Genomic DNA, 19,653 nt, shown 5'->3' on the forward strand with positions numbered 1-19,653 from the left:
GTTCCCACCCAGGTGGCTCCCTCCAGTCTCACGTGGTGGCTGTAAAACCCTCGTTGCCAGGCAGCCGCCCAGAATCCCAGCGGCAGCCAACCAGCTCCTTGTCCTGCGGTTTTGTTGCCCAAATGGCCTGAGAAGGTGGACACTAGTACTGTGTGAGCCCCGGGGGGTCGCTGTTTCCCGCAGGACCGCCCCGTCCGCCCGCTGCGCCTCAGGTCACACTCCCTCCGCACCAAGGCCACCCTCTCACCCACACTAAGAATCCGCCAGTCACCCCACCTCCAGGCGAACGCTTCCGGGTTCCCATGGAAACCAGCCTGTGCTGGGGTCACGCCATCGGTGTGGCTCCCGCAGGAATTCTTTCACTTGGGATCCCGCGGAGAACCCGCCAGGGTCGGCAGGGACGGCGCCCACACTCCCTGGTGGCTGACTAGGGCCGGGCGCTGCCCGGTGCCTCTGCCGCGGCTCCCCGTGGACCTCGCAAATGGCTGGGCTCGCGCTGCGTCCTCCATGAGCCTCAACAAGGCCCACGCGCTAAAAGCCCCGCAAAAGGACACCCGCTGCAGGAGCCCCAATGGCTCTGTCCTCGTGACTTCCGGTCTACAGGCTTTTCCGCCTTCGGCCCTCCCGCCCCTCCCTGGAGCCGCACTTCCAGGACTGGCGCTGTGGCGGGAGCTGCGGGAGTCACCGAGAGCAGGTGCTGTGGCCCTGGGAGAGGATGGCGGGGGGGAAGATGTGGGGCCAGAGCTCAAAGGCTCCCGGGAGCCAGGCCCTCAGTACCCGGAGGGCACCTCAGAGCCAGCCCAGGACTAGCGTGTAGGTGAGGAGGCAGTGAGTGCGCAGCCCAGGGCTGGGGTTGGAGGTCCGGCCCCCGCAGCAGGGGGCGGGGCTTTCCTGGGCCAATCAGAAGCCCGGCTCGGGGTGAGGCCTCCGAAGAGCCACTGGCGGTTCTCCCACGTGATTTTATTAACAAGGAACCCGCAGCAACTTCAATACAAAGGAAAAAAGAAACCGCAGCTCCTCCGGGTGACCTCAGACCTCAGACCTCAGCCTGCAGGTTTCCTGAGCCCCTGAGCGGTCTGTGCTCTTCACAGAAACAGTTTTGTTCCCTTAGTGCCGCCCGCGAGCCGGAGGCTGTGCCGCTGGGCCCAGGGGTGCGCTGCTGGGAGAGACCAGCTGAGGAGCCGGGAGGACAGGGAGACGGTCCCGGTGCAAACACAGCAGCAGGCTCAGCGTGTGAGTAACATTCGGGGGAAAGAGGGTCGTGCAGGGTGTTGGGTCCATTAACTTACTGTCTGAAACTGAGGGAGAGTGTCCATCGGGGTCACGGGGGCGGAACACCGGGCGCGTCTGGGGATTGAGCCTGTGACACTGATACTGACCGTGCTGGTGACCGGGAGGCACAGAAAACTGATCAGGTCATTCATGACGTCTGTCTCCTTTTATAAAACATACTTTTTAAATGCTTTTATTGCTTTTACAGGGAAGGGAGGGGAGCGGGAGGTTGAAACATCAACCACAGAGACACCAGTCAGCTGCCTCCTGCTCGCCCCCAAGTGGGGATCAGCTGGCACCCCGGGCACCTGCCCTGATCAGAAACTTGTGGGAGCAGCGAGGACGCTCATCCCACTGAGCCACACAGGCCAGGGCCGCCTCCTTTCTTGAGCTGAAACATGGAGCAGCTCAGAACCAGGGGGCAGGGTCCCCACTGGAACAGACAGGATCAGGAGAGAGGGAGGAAGAGGGTGACTGATATGCACCCCTGTTCCCCTGCACAGGCTCACCCTGAGCATTTTCCAAACCTGCTCTCTCCCTGGACCTCATCTGCTCTTTCTCAGAAGGGAACGTTCTTCCACGTTGACCAAACGTCTTCCATTTTCTAGGCTCAAACCTAAATGGGCCTTGGGAAGGTGACTTCATGGACTGAATCCTAAATTCTGTTCAGGATGCTGCTTTCACAGTGGAGCCCTGGGAACGGGGTGGGTCTGTGTCCCAAGGGATCCCAGGTGAGTCCTTTGTGCTCCTGTAGTCAGGTTTTGTTTTGGTTTGTATGTGCATCACTTGTTACTCAGCCCAATTTACCCTGCACTTCCACCTGCCCTCTGTGCATAGAAGGCAGTGTGCCCTGGAAGCCTGGAGGGACCTAGTGATAAAGTTACATTTTACATATTCCTATAAACAGTGTTGTTTTCATTTCCTTTTCTGGATTCCATTCAGGAGAAGCAGAAGCACAGATTACTGCCTCTAGAGAATCACAAATTGCAGAGTCATAGAACTCCGGCCTTCATGTTATGGACAACGAATACCCTAAGTGAGGACTGGGGACTCCCAGAAGACAGGCCTCCCAAGACCAAGGCTGGGGCTCTGTGAGTTAGACTGTGTCCCTCTGGGACCACTCAGGCCCCAAAGCTTCTGCCCTCCACACCAAGATTCTCACGGTACCTGTGTCTCAGCCCTTTTCTGAACTAATTTCAGTTCAATAAGGCAACCTGTGAAAAATACAAATACTTGTTGTTGTTTTTTAAATTTTGACTACCCATTTACATTCTCTGGAGGCTTATGCTAATGGAAAGTGATCTTCAAGTAATTATAAGGCCAGGCTGGGCGTGGCTCAGCAGTCCAGCATCAACCTAGGATCCAGGCGATCAGCTTTCAATTCCTGGTCAGGGCACAGGTCCCTGTTGCAGGTTCAATGCCCAGCAAGGGGAGTCATGCAGGAGGCAGCCAATCAATGACTGTCTCATCATTGATGTTTCTATTTATCTCCCTCTCCCTTCCTCTCTGTGGCCTCACTGAGAAATAAATGTCACAGTGAGAGAAGTGGGCCTAGGTGGGGCTGCAGTTAGCTCACTGGAAAGTCAGAGAGAAGGCAGCCTTGGAGACAGGTTCAAGGAGTTAGCCCCAGAACAGGTGCCATTGCCCAATGCTCACCTGGTTGACCTTTAGAGTTTAGAAGAAAGAGAGCAAAAGTATATTTCCCCAGGAAAAGGAGGGGTGCGGGAGTGCTCCAAGGAGAGCACAGGCCAGGTTCCTTATCTTGAGGAGTTTTATTTGTTTTCTAAGGATGGGGAATTTTAGGGGAGACCTCAGGGAATCTCAATAGAATATTCATCAGCTTCCCAGGTGTCCTTTCAGGAGCATGGTTTCCCTTGGTTGGTCGGCTCTAGGGGAGGAGATCGTTAGTCATCACAGCTGGTCCTGATGTCAGCGTTGGTCTTGCTCTGTCTGGTTTTGCCTTTTTTCTGGGCCTGGAGCTGAAATTCAACTGAGGAGTAAATGTCAACTCTGTTTTGGCCAAAACTCTGTCTCCGTGGTCAAGAGACCCCAGGCTTTGTTTTTCCGACTATTTGGTTGGGTCAGAACTTCATTACCCTGAGGGCCCAATGATGAAGGTGGTGGTCAAGCAAGGGCTTCTGCTGGAGTCATATGGGGCTATTCCTTGCCCTTGTTCCCCCTTGAAGGGGTCTAAAGCCACATGACTAATGATAGGCCAGGGGAAGAAAGATTGGAGATAGGGTCCTTTGTCTACTCATGTCTGTATAACTGCCGACCACACCACCACTGAGCATCAAAACAGCAGCAGGTTGTTCAAATGGGCCTTGAGCCCCTAGTTCCTTAGTCCAAATCCTAAAGCCAGGGAGAGAAGGAGAAGAAAACAGGTTTCCTGAGAACCAGACCAGCCAGATAGTCTCAGCAGAACTCATGGGAAGAGATGACTGTGGTTCTTAGGGTAAGGGGGAGGGGAGAAAGAAGAGAGGAGAGAGAGAGGGAGGGAGAAGATGCCCTGGTTTCACTGTTTCCCACAATAGGATACTAGTGGTGGACGGGAGGTGGGGCCTAAGCCCAGCATTTTCTCTGCTAACCTAACCCAGCCTGATCTCTTTTTATTCAGAGGGGATAAAAAACTTACTTTCAAACTGTTTAGCCCCAAGTTTGCACCTCTTCATGTGAAAATTCATCACTTTTGAGAACTGGAACTCCCAGAACTGGCCTCCAGCTTAGCAGCAATGAGTGGCTTGTGCTGCCCACCCTCTCCCCTCTCCCACACATGCCCACCATCTGCTTCCACCTGACCCCACCCACTCAGCTCACAAGGATGGAGGTGGAGGGCTTGTGTGACCCTGGATTTACCCTTAGAGTGGAGGAGATGGGGCCACTCCCCAATGTATGAGGGGGAACATTCTTTTCAGATGGTGGGGCTTCCTCCATCACTGGGATTACAAACGCTCTAGTGGAGAAGCAGGGGTCAAGGGGTCAGGGTACAAATTTTTTGGAGTATCATGTGAAGGGGCACACTCCTAAAACCAGGGGTGGGCCTCTCGATATGCAGATTTTATGGCATAGCAGGGATGCTTCCCTTTCCAGGAGGAAATTTGAAATCTACCTTCCAGAACATGGGGTTCCCCTGGCACACAAGTTGACTGCTTCAACGGTTGGAGGAGCCAGCTCCCCCTTTTGGGTACTGGGTTTCATCCTCTAGCCTGGAGTTTGCCTCTTTTGAGTGGGCATGAGGCAACCCCTCCTCTATGCTTAGGGAGTCTCACAGGTATTAAGACATAATTTTCTACAGAGCAGAGGGTGTGTGGTGGGGAACACGGGTAGAGAGCTTGATGTTTTCAAAGTATTTCTGGGTTCAAGTCTCTGGTGCCCGGGTGTGGGTGCGATGCCTCCATATCAAGGGATTTCTTTTGTAGGGGGGATCCTCCACAACTTGGTTAAGAGTGGCCTCCCATTTGGGAAGGAGGTCTGCTAAAGCAAGCCAGGTGCTCTTTTTCCAGCGTGGGTGGAAAGGTGTCTGGCAACACCCTTAGATGTTCTGGTTTCCACAGTAGAGTAAGAGGTACACACACCGGCCTGGGGGTAAAGGAGTCGGCCTTCCCACCAAGGGTTTTTTTAAAAAAAGTAGTGCAGAGGCTCCCCTGCAGCAAGGGCTTTGTGCACACCATCGTCAGACACAGTTTCCAGAGTAGCACAAAGGCTGCTGCCTCCACAAGGGGAAGTGGGAGCTAACACTGAAATGTGGCTCCGACTTTAGTGCCTGCAGTTCCCTCTAACACAGCGTAACAAAGCAAGGGACCTCCAGTCAGATAAGGGGGTTTTCAAAAGTGCACTGGAAGCTTCTTCCTCAGCCTGCCCTAGGGAGTGAGCCCTCCTTGCTTTGTTGGAACAGAGCACCCTAAAAGTGAGGCTCCTCCCTGTGCCTGGAAAGGGGGCCACCTGAGCTATGGAGAAAACATCAAGATCAAGAGAAATATCTTGCCTGGATAATTTGGCAAAAGGCCCCCTCTTCCCCTCTCTAAAGAAGGAATCCCAAACCAGGCAGCCACCCCATCCCCAACCTCTGGAGCCTGACAGGGGATGTCAAGTGGAAAACAAAGGGGACAGTGCAAACACAGCTCTAGGTCCTCAGTGTTGATGAGCCTGGGGTCAGGCTGGGCCCATGGGTGTCCCCTGGCAGACTGAGTTAAGCAGTTTGGGGCCTGGTTAGTACTGGATGGGACCCCTTGGGAATGCCTGGTGTTAAAAGTTTTGCTTCCTGACCTTTTTTCTCACTCTGTAAAAGGTTCCCTCCAGACACCTCCTGTCCCTCCTCCTTCTGGTGGACCTACCAGAGAGGAAATTGACCAACAAGCAATCAGAGGAAAGAATAACTTCCTGAGCTGGGTCTGCCAGGGTTCTGTGTCTCAATGCAGAGATTCCCACTAAGCACAGCACACAAAGGCGAAGGCACACACAAAATACACACGCACACACGCACACACACACACAGACACACACACACACGCCTGTCTGTGTGCCTTTTGTCCTGCAGGCAAGACCAGGGCAAGAATCTGAGCAGGCTGCACTCCTGAGACTTCACCTTCCCCACTGGGGCTCCAGGGTGATTGACCCCAGCCTGGGGACAGCCACCCTGGGGTGTGGATAAGGCTGTTCTCAGCGCAGCCTCAGACTGTCTGCATCAGACTCCTTTAGGCCTGGGTATGTTTTCCACCTGTGTCTTGCTCTGTCTTAGATGCTCAGGCTCTCTGTCCCTGACCACATCTTTCTTTCTCTTGAGCACTATCTCTTCATCTCCAGGTCTCTCAATATTTTGCTCTGACTCTCTGTACATATCTAAGTTAGCACCATGCAGTCAGATGCTCCCGTCTGAGAGGGCTGACCATGACACACACACAGTGGGCTCCTCCCCTTGTTGGGAGGAAATAACAGCTGTAAACATTGGGCCTTTCCCTTTGCCTTTCCCACTCGATTTTTTCCTACTGGGACTGTCATAACAAATGAAATTAGGACCCAATTCTCCTCCTCTGCAATGTGTGTGAAATGGGGCCTGAACAGGTCACATTCACCCTTCGAACTCTCAGTAACCCTAAAACCCACAGCAGACACCAGCTTTTGGTGAGAGCAGATGTCTCTTTGCTGAGACCCTTATTCCGCACCATTTGCTGGGACCCACAGCCATTCATGGGCATAGGATATGAGCCAGATATGGTCTCTGCCCTGCAACTGCTTGGGAACTAAAGATCCCCATGGGCACAACCACCAACGTCCAACTACAAAAAGAGTGTGGTTCACCATGGTGACCTGATGATTTGCTTTGTCTTTTTAATTGATTTTTAAAGAAAAAAGGAGCGGAAGAGAGAGAAACATGGATGTGAGATAAAAACATTCATCCATTGCCTCCCACAAGCACCGTGACCAGGGACAGAACTGAAAACCTGGCCTGTGCCTTCAATGGGAATTGAAAAGGCAACCTTTTGCTGTATGTGTTGCTGTAATGGGATGACCAACCAACAGAGACACACCAGCCAAGGCTCATTCTGTTCTTACTGAGCACATGAAGCAACTCAGTTCAAAACAACAAAGAGCGAGTTTGCTCTGTCTTCTAGACCCACTGCTGTGGGCTGAGGAGGATAAGAAGTCCTACTGGGATGAGCCTGGAGTTTACGAGGAGGAGAGAGGAGGACACTGCCAATGTTCACATGCCTGCCCACACTGTAGCAGCCCCGAGGGAGCAGCCATGGTGTCCAGTGCAGGAGAAAACACCCCCACAGGCACATGTACCTGGACCTTCTGTGCCCTTGCAAAAGTAGAATCCAAGAGACAATGGGTGCTTAGAAAAATAAATTATACTTTTAGATGTGAGAAACCCTCTGCCGAAGATATGTAAAACTAGTTCTTAATTGTACAGATCTACATGTACAGGTGCACACACATATGCAGGCACCCCTATAGTACTGCCAGGCTTCCACCTTCTCCTGCTCCAGGTCCTCAGCACACACACCATTTGGTGTTTAGAACCTTCTTTAGCCCTCTGGCTGACTCCACTGTGTCTTCTGATATCAGAGAAACATGACCTTCTCTGGGAGACCCATGTGGAGTTAGGTTTCCTCTGATGGCTCAGGATAGGATGTGTAGTCACTGTGATGCATGCTTATCAAGGTCAGCTGCTCTGCCAAGACAGAGGCTGGGTTTTTCATTTGTGAGTCCATGGTGTCTGTCTTAGTGCTTGTTTCAATTTAATTTCCAGTAAAAATGGGTGTGAGAGTCTAGGTCCTTGAGCTGCCACTTGCTGGCCTATGGACAAATAGCTTGTGATCATCAATGGTCAAAGTCACAGAAGAATCTTAAGGAATCCTCTCAACAGCTGGTCAGGTAGAGGTCACTTTGCAGGCCCAGAGTGTTGAGTCACTTGTGACATGAAGATATTTGCACCCATCTTGGTTTCCACAGGAGCCCAAGTTACTCCCATCATAACAGTCATCTCCAGGAGACTTGAGTCATCTTCAGCCTCATGCAGTCACATCTGCTTCACAGTGGCTGAGAAGATAAAGGGATGCATGTGAGAAATTGCCTAGGCTTTGTCTCCTAGGGGTGAGTGCTTAGGGGTGGGCTTGAGGGTGTCTCTCTAAAGGTGAGTCCCTCATGGTGAGAGCCTGTATGTGACTACCTTGGAGTAGGTTCCTGAGAGTGAATTAATGAGGGTAAGCTTCTGCTTTCCCAAGGACAGTAGGGCTCCCTATCACCCATCACTGGACCTCACGTTCTACGGGGCTGACTCCTAAGTCTCTAAGGCCTGCCTTAGGATTTCCCTAAATACCCAAAGTGACTGTAGTGTTCCCGGTGGTTGCACATGGAATAGAGCATTTCAAAGGAAGTGTCGACAACCCTCAGTGATTTGAGGACTGAACAGGAGCCCTGGGTGATGAGGCAAATGTGCATGTTTTAGCCAGAGCTGCTCTGTGGCTGAGACCCTAGGGAGGCCATGTGTAGAAAGAACTGGAAATGCAGGGGGAAACAGGCCACTCAAAGGCTTTGTTTTGTTTTCTGAGAAGGATAGGGGAGAGGAAGACATGGTGATCACAGGACAGGCTCTTATTTGTGTTGTGTTTAGGTGACATATTGGAGCATGTGGAAGCACACGGGCTGTGTGAAGGGGAGTCTGGTGACACAGGGACCTGAGCTGGGAGGAAACAGGATGCAGACCTAGGACCAGCCTCACATGGAACACAGCAAGTGGTTGGGGCAGCAGGTTCCCATGGGAGGGGGCAAATGTGGGGGAGTGGGCTGCTACCTGATGTGTGGAGTGTGCACTAGCCTGGGGTTGAGGCCACCACATGAATCATCCCAGTATGCATGTCTCACACCCAGTGTGAAGAGGGACCAAACTTCTGCATCTGTGAGCATCCCCTGTATCCAGGGGACCTGGCCAGTACTGGAGGCAACTCTCCCTCTAGTGATGCTGCTTCAGGTAGTGGAGGTGCCCCAGGCTTCCAGTCAGGAGCTCCATACCCAGCTCAGAGCAAGACAGGCATTTGGGCAGCTGTTTGAGGTGAACAGGTCCAACAGGTCCAATGGCGTCCCTGGGTTCATGATCAGAGCCTTTTGGTCATTTCCAGGCTCCTGAAGTTTGGGGGGAACCCTGGCAGATCTGGGCTCAACGACCTCTCCTCTGGGACATGTGTCTCTTCCCCAGGTTCTCTGAGAGCATCCAGACTCGACTGTTGATGGCAGGGCAGGAAAAGAGCCTCACACAGGATTCAGTGTCATGCCCACTGCCTGGGTTGGGCACTGTCCATGCCTGCCTCACCACAGAAGGTGAGAAGGTGCCAGATTAATGCAGCCCCACTTCAGGTCATCGGGTTTTCACAAATGTCCCCGGCCCTCAGGACACAAAGGCTGGTAGCCATGTGGCCTGAGCTTGCAGCACCTTTGGACATGTGGGTAGGCTCTGCCCCTGCCACAGAAGCATCTGGGAAACAGAAGGTGCACAAAGGTAACAGATATTGCAGATGGAGAGCATGTGCTTGAGTCTTGCTGCCTGGGTTTCTCCTGTTCCTATTTCCTTACCTGACATAAGCAAAATTCTGAGAAGTCCCTGGTGAATAAGGGGTGCTTGTCTACTCACCAGGGTCATACTGAGACCAGATTCCACCTATTTGTGATAACAATTGTGGGTCCAACCCATTTCTTGCCACAGAGTAGGGTGCAAGGATGCACGTGAACACTGTCCTTCTTTCCTCAAAATGCAAGGCCATGCCAAGCCCGGTCCCCCTGGTTCTCATGGCCTGGCAGTCTCTGGAGGTGACTGGATGCCTTCATTTTGAAGACTATTTGAGCTTATTGTAAATAACACACAATCACAAGGGTGCTACGAGTTGTGACACAGGGATGCTCTGAAGCTTCTGGGATCACACTACCAAGGCCTCCTAACTGAGCCTACAAAGACAGAGAACTGGGTCGGTTGGGACTCAGACGCAACAATGTGCAGCACCGGCATGTGCCCAGGAAGCTTGCTCAGAGGCAGACTCACTCACATGGGGTACAGAGTCCTCCTATTGCAAAGTCATTTCCCACAGTGAAGGAAAATCAGCCATTGTCATCAACTTACAAATATTTAAAACATTCTTAGGGTGGTTAGTTTATGCTTCTGCTTCACTGGGTTATGACCAGGGAAGTTGATTATTGGGCCAGGCCATGATTAGGTGTGTCTATCTTCAAAAGTGACTACACCCAGGATGCCATGGCCAGGGGGGTCCATGCTCAGGTCACTCATGCTTACGATGCTCCACAGTCAGGGTGTCCATGCTCAGTAAGGTTCTTTCAGATGATTTCTATTCTTTGAATGAATCCATTCTCAAATGAGTCCATGCTCAAGAGGGCCTATGCTTGGATGGGGGTTCTATGGTTGGGGAAACATAGTCAGCTGGATTCAAAGTCAGGCCCACTGTGCTTAGAAAGTACATATTCAGGCTTTCATCTTGATCAATAAGGTACATGCTTCAGTGGCACTAAGATCAGGATAGTTTATGATGAAAGAGCGCATGACCAGCAGGGTCTCCAAATAAAGGTTCCATGCACAGGCTGGTACAGGTACAGAGATTAAACAAAATCTGGGGGTGGGTACATGCTCAGGATAAGCAATGATCACTAAATTGATTATTGGGGCACTCCATAAACAGAACTGTCTGCACACCTCATTGATTCCAAGCCTATAAATGATTATGCTCTGAGATACCATTTTCAGGAGGGTCCATGCTCAGGAGATTCATGATCAGTATGTTTCACACTCAGAGAGTCCATCCTCAGTGTGGTGAATTCTCAGAAGGGAGTTCCTTCCAGAGTGGTCCTACCTCAGTGAAATTTATGCTCAGTGGTGTTGATGAAATGGGAAGTGTGGGGACATACACAGTTGGAACCATACCCAGAAGATCTTTCCTCAGGAGAGTGGATATTCAGGGTCTTAAATATAACCAGGAGGCATATTCTGAAATGGCGCTATGTTCAAGGGGGATTAAAATTGAAGTCTATCATGTTCAGTAGGCTCCATGAAGAACTTTTTGATTCTCAGGCCGGTACATGTACAGTGGTAAAACAATCAAGTGAGTATTTCCTCCAAAGGGGCTAAGATTAGAAAGTTGATTTTTAGTGCAGTCTGTGATCAGATGCATCCATACTTATTGAGTTGCTGTTTAGCACTGATTATGCCAGGGATTCCATGTTCAGGAGTGTATAATCATTGGGCCATTAGGTTTAAGATGTTACACACTCATGGGTCCATGCTCAGTTTTTTTCTCAGAAGTGTTCTCTTATAAAAGGGAATTCATACACAAAAAGGTCTAGAATACTGCAGGTTCATGCTCATAAAAGGGGGTCTATGGTCTGAAGGTATGTACTTAGCCAGGTCTATACTCAGGCCTCCCATGCTCAGAAAAGTACATGTTCAGATATAACACATGATCAATGGTATATATGATGAAGAGGGGCTCAGACCTTGGTAGTGTATATTAAGAGAACGCATGATTAGAATGCCCCAAACTTAGGGCACCCATGCTCAGGAAGGTACATGTACAGCTGTTACAAAAGGTCACAGAGTTACATTCTCAAGATGAACTAGGAACAAGGAAATTATTATGGAATTCCATGGAAAAGCATGTTGAGCTTCCTAGGTATATGCTTAGAAATCACTGTGCTGATTGCTTCCATTTTTGGAAGGATCCATTTTCAGACTACTTAAGCTCAGAATTTTCCCAGAGAAAGACAGTTCATGATCTTGGGGTGCATTCTCTGAGGTGTATCATTATAACTATGCTCCAAATTCAGTCTCTATACTAAGCAGAATCCAACCTCAGAAATGTATGAGTTATTATATTACACATAATCAAAAGGATACATAATCAAGTGGGGCGATGTTAAAGGGAAGTTAAAATCAATGCAGGTCATGATCAGGAGTCTACAATTAGCGGTTTCATAATCACAAAGATATTAGAAAGGAGTTACACAAAATCACAAAAGAATATTCTCAAGGTAAACTAGGATCAGGGAAATTAATACAGTATTCCATGAACAAAAATATCCTGAGTTCTTTGGACATTGGTTATTTGTAATTGAGATCATTGATTCCTTCTTTAGGGGTTTCCATGTTCAGGTTGTTTATCCTCAACTTCTTCCTCACAAGATAGGCCATGGATAGGTTGTTCATCCTCAGGAGTGTTCCATTCTCACAGTGGGTCCTTTCTTAAAAGTCTTCATGCTCGGAAAGTTGCATTTTCAGGTATAAATGTAGTCACAGGGATGTGAAGTACAGCATAAAGAAAGCAGCCAATAATGTAATAACTGTGGATGGTGGTATGGGGCTACTGTACTTACAGGGGTGTTCCCTTTGTAAGGTTATGCTATAAATGCCTAAGCACTGTGTCATATACCTGAAACTAATGTAATATTGTATGTCAACTGTAATTTAAAAATAAATTTTAAAAATAAGAAAAATCAGAGCATACAACCGTGAGCATGTTTCTCTCTTTTTAATGATATTATAAGGAGGAAATGGACATCTTTGGTTTTTTTTTTAATCTTCAAAATCCCCTTAATACCCTCATACTGTGTGCCAAATTATGGGTAGATATAATCTGGGAACAGTGTCCATAGCTTTCATTAAAATTTCAAAGGGGTCTTAGACATTTTCCCACACCATACACACACACTCCCAAACCCCACCCCACCAAAAAACAAGACAAAAGAAAATGAACAATTATCCTAAAGTAATTTGATCTTTACTTTTGTCAAGCTGGTCATCAGTGATGAACCACTGGCCTTCATCGAGGGGTATCAGAGTCCACACACTCCATGGGGTGGTATTTGTTCCATACAGAAAATCTTTCTGTGTCTCTATTTAGAGGAATGTTTTCCTCAGCAGCCCCTGGGCAGTGTTCATGTTTTGGAGATATCCAGTGTTACAAATGACTGAATATCCCTTTTTGCTTCGGCCAACAGGTTCAGTGCCAATCTGTGGCTCATGTGTAGCAATTATACCAGATCATAAGGTCTATATTTCCGTGACCTACTTTACCCCTGGACTGTTATAGTTTCCCTAACCTCATTGCCAACTTCCTGGGATAATTATTCTGTCGCTTTTGTATTTTAATAAGTTGCTTTAGATCCCTGTGCAAATAGAAATCATAAGATAAAGCTCCTTCTGAGAAAAGTTAAACCTGGGACAATTGGGTCACATTCCTATCCTTTTTGTTCCTGACCTTGTTCTATTTTGTCTTGTAGCACTTGAAAATAGCTACTTGACAGTATATTGCATACCAATTTGTTTACATGTTTTGTCTGTCACCCCAATAGAAGATAAATGCCATTGAGGCAGGGACAATGCCTAATATGTCCAGCACTGTATCCCCAGCACCTAGGACAAAGTGTAGCCCTAATAAGACCTCAGTGGAGATTGTCTGAATGAACTTAATTATCTGGGATCACTGAAAAGGTTATTGACTGCCCGGCCGGTGTTGGCTCAGTGGCTGAGCGTCAACTCATGGGCCAGGGGATCAGGGTTCGGTTCCCAGTCAGGGCTCATGCCCGGGTTGCTGGCTTGATCCTCAGTAGGGGGCATACAGGAGGCAACCGATGGATGATTGTCTCTCATAATTGATGTTTCTCTCTCTCTCCCTTACTCTCTCTGAAAAATCAATAAAAACATATTTAACAAATAAATAAAAAAAGAAAAGATTAGTGATCAATTATTCCCCAGAGCCCAGCCTGCTAACTCACTGTTCTAGTCTCTTTTGATTTCTCCTGATGCATTCTCCAAAGCGTTCAAATAGAATCATGTATAATTCTTGCAATCTCTTAAATTTAGACAGAAGTTTGTTCTATATACATGAATATCTCCTATTTGAATAACCATATAAGTCTTACCACTTGTTCTAAGTGATTCTAAAAGCAGGAAATCATTGGCTTTACAAGAATTTTATAATTGGAAATCTGGGTACATTTTAACCAAAGCTAATGGGTATATATTTATTTTTCTTTGGAGTTGCTTTCCTATAGTGCCTTGAAAGGAACTTTTATTAATCTTTTAAGGATATTCAAAGCAAGCTTTCCTTTATGATTCTAAAGAAAATTAATGTACTGTTTGTAGCCTTATACCAACTTCAGTTTCATGGCCCCTAAATCATCATTTATACACTCTCAGTGTTCAGCAAAGAACAAAATATGTGTCCCATAGAATTTGCTGTTTGTTTTAAGTACACATGAGAGTACAATTGAGAGCCATGCAACACATAACAAATTCAATCTACACAAGACAGCATGCCATTCAATGCAGCTCCACCCATTTCTCCTTTCCTGTGAGAGAGGAAGAGAGGAAGTCATTCACTCGAATATGAAATTCATGAAACACTTTAAATCTATGACAGCCATACACCAAGGACCAGAAAATCATTTCATCTCATGATGCTTTAGAGACCCCAGGCAAATGTAAACTGTAGATGCTGTTAGACATCAAGGATTCGTTAAGGGTACAAATGAGCTACGCTAAAAGTCTGATGATTTATCAGGAATTACATGGGATTCTGGTAGGAGATTTATTAAATTATTTACCAAACTTCAACAGGAAAAAGGATCATTTATTGAATCTGAATATAACACTTATAGGCTTATTATACCCTTCACAACATGGTTTATGCTCAGTGATAAAATACATGGTGAAATAACATCTGATGTCTACCATTAAGTCATAAGTAGTGATCTACATCAATATAGGACCAAATTGCTTCTGTGAGCTGACTAACTGGTGATTAAATATTCCTAGGGTCTTATGGTAGAATTTACTGTCTGTCAGTGAAACTTGTCCAGGTCCCGGAGACCAAAGTTTGCTATTTGTACAGAGAGAATGGCCCTCTGTCAACCATTGCCTTCTGAGAAAACTCTTTGCATAATTTCATTATAACTGGCTCCATAATTCATCTTCCAAACATTCTGAATATATAGAACAAGTCCTGGATACCATTCTTCTCTTAAGTGAGTACATTCTTGCCAAATATTTTTTCCCATAAATTGCATATAATTATATATGTGTGTCTGTATAGACATTCAGATATTGTGTGTTTGTGCACAAAGACATTGCAAGGAACTGCACACACGGCAAAACAGAAATGAGAAACAAGCATGAACCTGGTAAATCTCTGAAGAGTAGGAATTATATGGCGAGAAGGGAACAAACAATCCCAGTGGTGACACAGCCATCACAGAAAGAAGTTCAAAGGTATTGTTGCAAGATTCTAGATTAGCCAAAAGTCCCAAAAGGCCAGATGACCAAATCTGTTTCTTGGTGGACAAAGCCTCTCTAGTGATAATGGAATACAGTAAGATGGTAAATTATCTAAATAAGAACCCCACTAATTTAAAGCAGGATCTGGGGCTCCCAAGACTTGAATACAGAAGAGGTGGGAAGAGAGGGGTGGGGAAAGACAGGTCACGGGGTGTGTGGAAGGGAGAACAGGGACAGAACAAGGGGACTGTGTCTGTGGTGAAGGCTGGTTGTGTCAGGGTCCTGATAAGTAGAAAAGGGAAGCAGAAGAGAGAAAGAGTGTGTGTGAAAGTTAGAAAAAGAGATTTGAAGATGCTACTTGGCTTGCCTTAAGGACGGAGGAATGGGGCCACAAGCCCAGAAAGTTAGCGGCTCTGGAAGATGGCACAGGAGAAACATGGTTCTTCTCTGAAGATCCTGGGCATTCCAGTGCAGACGCCTGGACTCCTAGCTCAGTGGGACTTCTGGAGACAGAACTGTAAGGTAACACCAATCTTAATTGTTTTAAGCTATGAAGTTCTTGGTCATTTGTTATAAAAGCAACAGAAAACAATAGGCCCATTCTTTCCAGGAGTAACCACTTTTCAGGTGAATTTTCTAGAACTGTCTTATGTGGTATTCACTGGATCTAGTAAACTAGAAAAATATTTTTGGCTGAGTAAACTTTCTTCATCTTTCATTCATCCTTGTACCCCTTAATTTAGAATGGAGTGATTGACTTATTTGTGGAGGATATTCTTCAAGCTAGAAGAATCCAAAGGAGTCACTTCATGTCCAAATCAAATGTGGCTGTTCAAATCATTAAGCCCAGTAGACCTCAAATTACTTCAGATAAATTACTTAAGATAAATTTTGAAACAGTTTAATAATAAAGGGAGAAGTTGATTTTTTATTTAATTAATAAAAATTTAAATTAATTCAATTGTCTTTTACACAATTTTAAAGTTATTTTAATCCATTAATGCTGGTTCTGTCAGACTTAAGTTCCTGAGATTTGTTTGGTAATTTAATGATTCTGCCAGGAGATCAAAGTTAAACTCTGAGGTCCCTAGACAGAGGAAGCAAGAAGTCATTCTCAACATCTATTACACAATCTGTCTCTGCTCTTTAAATCCATTCACATGTCCATCCAGGAAGTGTGCCTATATGTTATGAGGGTGTGTGTTGAATTTTATTAATTTTTTTAAGTTAAAAATATAGTTCAAAATAAAATCATAATTAAATGTACTAAGAGCCCCTAAAGTGCTCTCAGCAGAGTACAGTTAAGAAACCCTGGTCCAGAGCACTGCTCCATGGCTGCTGAGACACATGGGAAGCAAAATGCGCTTACAGGGGCAGTTCCTACAAATAGGTTCATTTCAGCCACTGTTCATTCATCATGCTGGTCACTATGGGGTCTGACTGCTGCCACCATGTAATAATCCAAGAGCATGACAAATAAGCAACAGAAACACTCCATGCGTGACCCAGTGGGTTAAGTACCCAACGTGGTTAGGAAAGGTTTCTGCTAAAATGTATTCACTGGATGGTTTGTTAATTCAATTAATACTTTTCAAGCTTCTACTAAGTGTCAGGTACCATGATACACGCGGGAAATGCAACACTGACAAACACAAACAAGATCCCTGCCTGCATGGAGCTCGCATCCTAATTTGGGACTCAGGCAAAATCAAGAAAAGAAAAAATGAATGAGATAGCTTCAAAAAGCACCAGATTCACCGACAAAATAAGGCGAGACTATAAGGTAGAAGTGGTTTTGCAACTACAGCGCTACTGACATTGTGCCAGAAAATCTTTATCGTGGGGGCTGTGCTCTGCATTGTTGGATGCTTAGTGGCACCCCTGGCTTCCACACACTGTATTCCAAGAGCACCTTTTCAGTTATCACAACTAACAATATCTCCAGATATTGCCAAGCGTCTGCTGTGGGCAAAATCATCCCCAGTTGAGATCTGCTATGAGAGTGTGACCAGAACGACTGAATGAGAATTTTTTTTTAATTGGATGTTCAGGAAAGAACTCTTTGGGGGCTTAAAAATGAAAGAAAGAAAAAAGGAGCCAACCAGGAAATGATTTTGTAGAAAGCTTTCCAGGCAGAGATGAACAGTAAGGACTAAGGCAATAAGGTGATAATAAACTTGGAGTCCTAAAGGAACAGTCTGCGGCTTGTGGCCAAAGCACAGAACAAGGGAAGGTATCAGGGGGCCAGACAAAAGCAGGCCACAAGCTCACTGAGCCTTACAGGCCCCAGGAGAGAGTTTACTTGCTGGGGTTTGTTGTTGTTGTTGTTTGTTTGTTAAATGTTAAAAAGTTTTGGTGAAGAAGGGCAGCTGATAAGCTGTGGAGGAAAAAATGTTGCTAGCTAGACCTTTAAAGGTGGGTGAGCCTGCATTTTTATAGTCTGAGCTGATGACAGACGTATTCCTGGTGTAAATAAGGGACCACGGATGATAAAACCTGGCTGATGTGGGGAAGGGGTGCACAACAATGGAATTCCAGAATTGTCAGAAATGTAGAATCAAATGCAGGAAGAAGGGGCTTTTGGGGGCCATCTCCAACCACCCCTGGGATGACAACTCAGAGGAGCTCTCAAGAAGAGCGTGTTCTAGGCAACAGCTTGCCAGTACCTGTGAGGGGTGGCACCCACTGTGCCTGTGCGGACCCTGGCTCAGGCTCAAACATGCCCCATTAGGGAGGGTGGGCCCAAAGCCAAGTGCATGGCGAGCTACCCAACAGGAGTCAGAGATCAACAACCCAGGAACAGGTGAATAATAGCACAAAGATGTCAATGGCTTGATTCTAAAATCTCCTTGTTAGAGGTTTACAGAGCCAACACTGAGACCACTGGAGGCAAGGATAACAACCTTGCGCTCTTTCTTCCAGTGTTTTGCATTCATGTCCAACCTTCTGAACAATCTTATGAGATAGATTATCTTATTTCTGCATTTTATTTTTTTCACAAAAATGGCCCTGGAACCTACAAAGGTTTTGTTGCTTGCCCCTGGAGTCTGAAACTTAAGCAATGTGTCTCAAGTCCAGTCTCTTCACTGCCATCTAACACTCAGATAAAGCAATCAATACCATCACTTGCTCAGATGAAGCAACAGACACAGATGAAATCACTGTCCAAAGGTCACATCCAGCCATTGTCTGCTTGAGGAACAATTGGCAATAGATCGCTGTCATGGAGACACCTACTAGTGCCGGCTATTCTCCTAAGCACTGCATATGAATTCTCTTGTTTAATCTTCACAAATCTATGAGAAAGGTCTTACTAGTTGTCTCACTTTATAAATGAGAAACCTGAAGGCTAGAGATCTTAAGTAACTTCTCCAAAGCTGCAGAACCAGCAAGTGCTGGAATTGAGATTGCAATTTAGCATTTGAATGTGCAGGCCTTCCTTCCTAACACTAAATCATAAAGTCCAGCTCTCTTCCAGCAACAAGGAGCTGTTATAAACTCTCTTAGTCTTATGTGGTATAAATAAGGTGTATTATTTAAAATCATGCAACATTATTTAAAGAATTTTATAAACAAGTATATATGATAATGTTTTAAACAGAGGCAATACCTTGTAAAGCCCTCATTATTTTGTTTCTGTTTATGCAGAAGTTTTAAAAAATATAATAAATTTATCAATTTATTTCACATACCTTAATTTCCAAGTACGTATATGAAAAGAGGGCTTGGTTGTTGATTCTGCAGTCTCTTGTTAATGCATAGGATAGTTAATAAGTTCAGATTCTTCCAAGTTACGTTACGTAAAGAGTTTTCCCACCCTATCTGCACCCCCACCTATAGATTTTCTAACCAAACACATTTGAGAAGTCAGAAGAGATCTAGAGTTCCAGAAGCTACTATTTTGGAATCTGTGTATTTGTCTACATTCCAGTGACATACGGCATAGGAATGATACACTGCTGCTATCTATGTGTTAGCACACTCCCCATGGCACCAGTTTGACATAAAGTATGGGCCTCATTTGTTGGTGATCGAATATTTGCTAGGCATTTAGTCTGTATAAGTAGCCATGTAATAAGAGCTTTCATACGATTTTCACAACCACCCTGTCAAGCAAGGCCCATTTTAATCCTAATTTTTAAAGACAAGGAAATAAGGGTAAAGAGAAGGAAATAAACTTTCCCACTATCCTGCAGCTAGTAAATGGCAGTCAGGATTCGAAGACAGGCAGTGGGACTCCAGGGACAATAGACTTGCCAGTAGATTCTACTGACTGCTGCCATCCTGGTCCATCAGCACTGCAATTAAAGTGGGGCTAGTTTCAAAGCATTTAATATACCTGGGTTCTCCTACCATGACACTTCAAAAACATATGCACTTTGTTTTATTTACATCACAAAGTATTTGCTATGCACAAAGCATATGCAGTGTTCATCCACCACATGATGCCCAAGAATAGGAATATCACCAGTAGCTTTGTATGTTCCTTCTCTGTGTCAGCTTGCTGTACCCCTCCTAAAGGTAATCACTATTTTGAATTTTATATTTATTGTTCTCTTGCTTCTTAAAATATAGATGAATCATGTAGTTTTGCTCAGTTGAAACTT

General features: G+C 46.1%; 1 long non-coding RNA gene across 1 annotated transcript in view; it reads left to right on the top strand.

The window, feature by feature from the left end:
* The first annotated feature begins 999 nt into the window (after window positions 1–999).
* The window catches only part of LOC308550575, an 80,020-nt gene continuing 61,366 nt past the window's right edge, over window positions 1,000–19,653 (top strand). Inside the window, exon 1 of the long non-coding RNA XR_013997928.1 lies at window positions 1,000–1,233. This is a non-coding gene — a long non-coding RNA (uncharacterized lncRNA). The remainder of the gene's footprint in view (window positions 1,234–19,653) is intronic.

Source organism: Miniopterus schreibersii (genome assembly GCF_964146895.1).
Source record: "Miniopterus schreibersii genome assembly, chromosome: 22".
NCBI classification, from domain to species: Eukaryota; Metazoa; Chordata; class Mammalia; order Chiroptera; family Miniopteridae; genus Miniopterus; species Miniopterus schreibersii.